Source organism: Triticum dicoccoides, chromosome 4B, assembly GCF_002162155.2.
Source record: "Triticum dicoccoides isolate Atlit2015 ecotype Zavitan chromosome 4B, WEW_v2.0, whole genome shotgun sequence".
NCBI classification, from domain to species: Eukaryota; Viridiplantae; Streptophyta; class Magnoliopsida; order Poales; family Poaceae; genus Triticum; species Triticum dicoccoides.
This window is the reverse complement of record NC_041387.1, coordinates 583,720,994-583,727,766: the sequence shown is the minus strand read 5'-3', so window position 1 is coordinate 583,727,766 and position 6,773 is coordinate 583,720,994.

Here is a 6,773-nt window from a genome sequence, read left to right as displayed (position 1 = left end):
CGCGGCTGCCCCTAGGCCTCCTCTCCTCTTCCTCCACTAGGCCCAATAAGGCCCATTAGGTCACCGGGGGGTTCCGGTAACCTCCCGGTACTCCGGTAAAATGCCGATTTCACCCGGAACACTTCCGATGTCCAAACATAGGCTTCCAATATATCAATCTTTATGTCTCGACCATTTCGAGACTCCTCGTCATGTCCGTGATCACATCCGGGACTACGAACAAACTTCAGTACATCAAAACTTATAAACTCATAATAAAACTGTCATCGTAACGTTAAGCGTGCAGACCCTACGGGTTCAAGAACTATGTAGACATGACCTAGAACTATTCTCGGTCAATAACCAATAGCGGAACCTGGATGCTCATATTGGCTCCTACATATTCTACGAAGATCTTTATCGGTCAAACCGCATAACAACATACGTTGTTCCCTTTGTCATCGGTATGTTACTTGCCCGAGATTTGATCGTCGGTATCCAATACCTAGTTCAATCTCGTTACCAGCAAGTCTCTTTACTCGTTACGTCATGCATCATTCCGTAACTAACTCATTAGCTACATTGCTTGCAAGGATTATAGTGATGTGCATTACCGAGAGGGCCCAGAGATACCTCTCCGACAATCGGAGTGACAAAACCTAATCTCGAAATACGCCAACCCAACATGTACCTTTGGAGACACCTGTAGTACTCCTTTATAATCACCCAGTTACGTTGTGACGTTTGGTAGCACCTAAAGTGTTCCTCCCGTAAACGGGAGTTGCATAATCTCATAGTTACAGGAACATGTATAAGTCATGAAGAAAGCAATAGCAATATACTAAACGATCAAGTGCTAGGCTAACGGAATGGGTCAAGTCAATCACATCATTCTCCTAATGATGTGATCCCGTTAATCAAATGACAACTCTTTTGTCCATGGCTAGGAAACATAACCATCTTTGATAAATGAGCTAGTCAAGTAGAGGCATACTAGTGACACTATGTTTGTCTATGTATTCACACATGTATTATGTTTCCGGTTAATACAATTCTTGCATGAATAATAAACATTTATCATGATATAAGGAAATAAATAATAACTTTATTATTGCCTCCAGGGCATATTTCCTTCAGTCTCCCACTTGCACTAGAGTCAATAATCTAGTTCACATCTTCATGTGATTTAACACCAATATTCATATATGTATATGATTAACACCCATAGTTCACATCGTCATGTGACCAACACCCAAAGGGTTTACTAGAGTCAACAATCTTGTTCACATCGCTATGTGATTAACACCCAAAGAGTACTAAGGTATGATCATGTTTTGCTCATGAGAGAAGTTTAGTCAACGGGTCTGTCGTCACATTCAGAGCCGTATGTATTTTGCAAATATTCTATGTCTGCTCTGCACGGAGCTACTCTAACTTATTGCTCCCACTTTCAATATGTATCCAGATTGAGACTTAGAGTCATCTGGATTAGTGTAAAAGTTTGCACCGATGTAACTTTTACGACGAACTCTTTTATCACCTCCATAATCAAGAAACATCTCCTTAGTCCTCACCAAGGATATTCTTGACCGCTGTCCAGTGATCTACTATTAGATCAAAATTGTATTCCTTTGCCAAACACAGAGCAAGGTATACAATAGGTCTGGTTCACATCATATCATACTTTATAGAACCTATGACTGAGGCATAGGGAATGACTTTTCATTCTCTTTCTATCTTCTGCCGTGGTCGGGCTTTGAGTCTTACTCAATTTCACACCTTGCAGCACAGGCAAGAACTCTTTCTTTGACTGTTCCATTTTGAACTATTTCAAAATCTTGTCAAGGTATGTACTCATTGAAAATCTTATCAAGTGTCTTGATCTATCTCAATAGATCTTGATGCTTAATATGTAAGCAGCTTCACTAAGGTCTTTCTTTGAAAAACTCCTTTCAAACACTCCTTTATGCTTTGCAGAATGATTCTACATTATTTCCGATCAACAATATGTCATTCACATATACTTATCAGAAATGTTGTAGTGCTCCCACTCACTTTCTTGTAAATACAGGCCTTTCCAAAAGTCTGTATAAAACCATATGCTTTGATCAACTCATCAAAGCGTATATTCCAACTCCGAGATGCTTGCACCAGTCCATTGATGGATCGCTGGAGCTTGCACATTTTGTTAGCACCTTTAGGATTAGCAAAACCTTCTGGTTGCATCGTATACAACTCATCTTTAAAAATCCATTAAGGAATGCAGTTTTGACATCCATTTGCCAGATTTCATAAAATGTGGCAATTGCTAACATGATTCAGATAGACTTAAGCATCGATACGAGTGAGAAAATCTCATCGTATTCAACACCTTGAACTTGTCGAAAACCTTTCGCAACAAGTCGAGCTTAGTAGATAGTAACACGACTATCAGTGTCCGTCTTCCTCTTGAAGATCCATTTATTTAACATGGCTTGCTGACCATCGAGCAAGTCAATCAAAGTCCATACTTTGTTCTCATACATGGATCATATCTCAGATTTTATGGCCTCAAGCCATTTCGTCGAATCTGGGCTCATCATCGCTTCCTCATAGTTCGTAGGTTCATCATGGTCTAGTAACATGACTTCTAGAACACGATTACCGTACCACTCTGGTGCGGATCTTACTCTGGAAGACCTACGAGGTTTGGTAGCAACTTGATCTAAAGTTTCATGATCATCATCATTAACTTCCTCACTAATTGGTGTAGGAATCACTGGAACTGATTTCTGTGATGAACTACTTTCCAATAAGGGAGAAGGTACAATTACCTCATCAAGTTCTACTTTCCTCCCACTCACTTCTTTCGAGAGAAACTCCTTCTCTAGAAAGGATCCATTTTAGCAACGAATATCTTGCCTTTGGATCTGTGATAGAAGGTGTACCCAACAGTTTCCTTTGGGTATTCTATGAAGACATACTTCTCCGATTTAGGTTCGAGCTTATCAGGTTGAAACCTTTCTCACATAAGAATCGCAGCCCCAAACTTTAACAAACAACAACTTTGGTTTCTTGCCAAACCACAGTTCATAAGGCGTCGCCTCAACGGATTTTGATGGTGCCCTTTTTAAAGTGAATGCAACTGTCTCTAATGCATAACCCCAAAACAATAGTGGTAAATCGGTAAGATACATCATAGATCGCACCATATCCAATAAAGTGCGGTTATGACGTTCGGACACACCATTACGCTGTGGTGTTCCATGTGGCATGAGCTGTGAAACTATTCCACATTGTTTTATATGAAGGCCAAACTCATAACTCAAATATTCTTCTCCACGATCAGATCGTAGAAACTTTATTTTCTTGTTACGATGATTCTCCACTTCACTCTGAAATTCTTTGAACTTTCCAAATGTTTCAGACTTGTGTTTCATTAAGTAGATATACCCATATCTGCTCAAATCATCTGTGAAGGTCAGAAAATAACGATACTTGCCACGAGCATCAATACTCATTGGATCGCATACATCGGTATGTATTATTTCCAATAAATCAGTAGCTCGTTCCATTGTTCCAGAGAACGGAGTTTTAGTCATATTGCCCAAAAGGCACGGCTCGCAAGCATCAAATGATTCATAACCAAGTGATTCCAAAAATCCATCTTTATGGAGTTTCTTCATGCGCTTTTACACCGATATGATCCAAACAGCAGTGCCACAAATAAGTTGCACTATCATTATTAACTTTGCATCTTTTGGCATCAATATTATGAATATGTGTATCACTATGATCGAGATCCAACAAACTATTTTCATTGGGTGTATGACCATTTGAAGGTTTTATTCATGTAAACAGAGCAACAATTATTCTCTGATTTTAAATGAATAACCGTATTGCAATAAACATGATAAATCATATTCATGCTCAACGCAAATGCCAAATAACATTTATTTAGGTTTAACACTAATCCCGAAAGTATAGGGAGTGTGCGATGATGATCATATCAATCTTGGAACTACTTCCAACACTCATCGTCACTTCCCCTTCAACTAGTCTCTGTTTATTCTATAACTCCTGTTTTGAGTCACTAATTTTTAGCAACCGAACAAGTATCAAATACTCAGGGGCTACTATAAACACTAGTAAGGTACACATCAATAACCTGTATATAAAATATACCCTTGTTCACTTTGCCATCCTTCTTATCCACCAAATATTCAGGGTATTTCCGTTTCCAGTGACCATTTCCTTTGCAGTGTAAGCACTCAGTTTCAGGCTTTGGTTCAGCTTTGGGCTTCTTCGTGGGAGGGACAACTTGCTTGTCATTCTACTTGAAGTTCCCTTTCTTTCCCTTTGCCCTTTTCTTGAAACTAGTGATCTTGTCAACCATCAACACTTGATGCTCTTTCTTGATTTCTACCTTCGTCGATTTCAACATCACGAAGAGCTCGGGAATCATTTTCATCATCCCTTGCATACTATAGTTCATCACGAAGTTCTAGTAACTTAGTGATGGTCACTAGAGAATTCTGTCAATCACTATCTTATCTGGAAGATTAACTCCCACTTGATTCAAGCGATTGAAGTACCTAGACAATCTGAGCACATGCTCACTAGTTGAGCGATTCTCCTCCATCTTTTAGCTATAGAACTTGTTGGAGACTTCATATTTCTCAACTCGGGTATTTGCTGGAAATATTAACTTCAACTCCTGGAACATCTCATATGGTCCATGACGTTCAAAAACATCTTTGAAGTCCCGATTCTAAGCCGTTAAGCATGGTGCACTAAACTATCAAGTAGTCATCATATTGAGCTAGCCAAACGTTCATAACATCCGCATCTGCTCCTGCAATAGGTCTGTCACCTAGCGGTGCATTAAGGACATAATTCTTCTGTGCAGCAATGAGGATAAACCTCAGATCACGGATCCAATCCACATCATTGCTACTAACATCTTTCAACACAATTTTCTCTAGGAACATATCAAAATAAACATATGAAAGCAACAACACAAGCTATTGATCTATAACATAATTTGCAAAATACTACCAGGACTAAGTTCATGATAAATTTAAGTTCAATTAATCATATTACTAAAGAACTCCCACTTAGATAGACATCCCTCTAATCCTCTAAGTGATTACGTGATCCATATCAACTAAACCATGTCCGATCATCACGTGAGATGGAGTAGTTTCAATGGTGAACATCACTATGTTGATCATATCTACTATATGATTCACGTTCGACCTTTCGGTCTCCGTGTTCCGAGGCCATATCTGTTATATGCTAGGCTCGTCAAGTTTAACCTGAGTATTCCGCGTGTGCAACTGTTTTGCACCCGTTGTATTTGGACGTAGAGCCTGCCACACCCGATCATCACGTGGTGTCTCAGCACGAAGAACTTTCGCAACGGTGCATACTCAGGGAGAACACTTCTTGATAATTTTTAGTGAGGGATCATCTTATAATGCTACCATCAATCAAAGCAAGATAAGATGCATAAAAGATAAACATCACATGCAATCAATATAAGTGATATGATATGGCCATCATCATCTTGTGCTTGTGATCTCCATCTTCGAAGCACCATCATGATCACCATCGTCACCGGCGCGACACCTTGATCTCCATCGTAGCATCGTTGTCGTTATGCCATCTATTGGTTCTACGACTATCGCTACCGCTTAGTGATAAAGTAAAGCAATTACAGGGGGTTTGCATTTCATACAATAAAGCGACAACCATATGGCTCCTGCCAGTTGCCGATAACTTCGGTTACAAAACATGATCAGCTCATACAATAAAATATAGCATCACGTCTTGACCATATCACATCACAACATGCCCTGCAAAAACAAGTTAGACGTCCTCTACTTCGTTGTTGCAAATTTTACGTGGCTGCTACGGGCTGAGCAAGAACCGTTCTTACCTACGAATCAAAATCACAATGATAGTTCGTCAAGTTAGTGATGTTTTAACCTTTGCAAGGACCGGGCGTAGCCACACTCGGTTCAACTAAAGTGAGAGAGACAGACACCCACCGCTCACCTTTAAGCAACAAGTGCTCGTAGCGGTGAAACCAGTCTCGCGTAAGCGTACGCGTAATGTCGGTCTGGGCCGCTTCATCTCACAATGCTGCTGAACCAAAGTATGACATGCTGGTAAGCAGTATGACTTATATCGCCCACAACTCACTTGTGTTCTACTCGTGCATATGACATCTACGCATAAAACCAGGCTCGGATGCCACTGTTGGGGAACGTAGTAATTTCAAAATTTCCTACGCACACGCAAGATCATGGTGATGCATAGCAACGAGAGGGGAGAGTAATGTCCACGCACCCTCGTAGACCGTAAGCGGAAGCGTTATGACAACATGGTTGATGTAGTCGTATGTCTTCACGATCCGACCGATCCAAGTACCGAACGTACGGCACCTCCGAGTTCAGCACACGTTCAGCTCGATGACGATCCCCGAACTCCGATCCAGCAAAGTGTCAGGGATGAGTTTCGTCAGGACGACGGCGTGGTGACGATGATGATGTTCTACCGGCGCAGGGCTTCGCCTAAACTCCGCGACGATATGACCGAGGTGGAATATGGTGGAGGGGGCACCGCACACGGCTAAGGAACGATCACGTAGATCAACTTGTGTGTTCTAGGGTGCCCCCTGCCCCCGTATATAAAGGAGCAAGGCGGGGTGCGACCGTCCCTAGGAGGAGGCGCGCCGGAGGAGTCCTACTCCCACCGGGAGTAGGACTCCCCCTCTTTCCCTAGTTGGACTAGGACTTGGGGGGAAGGAG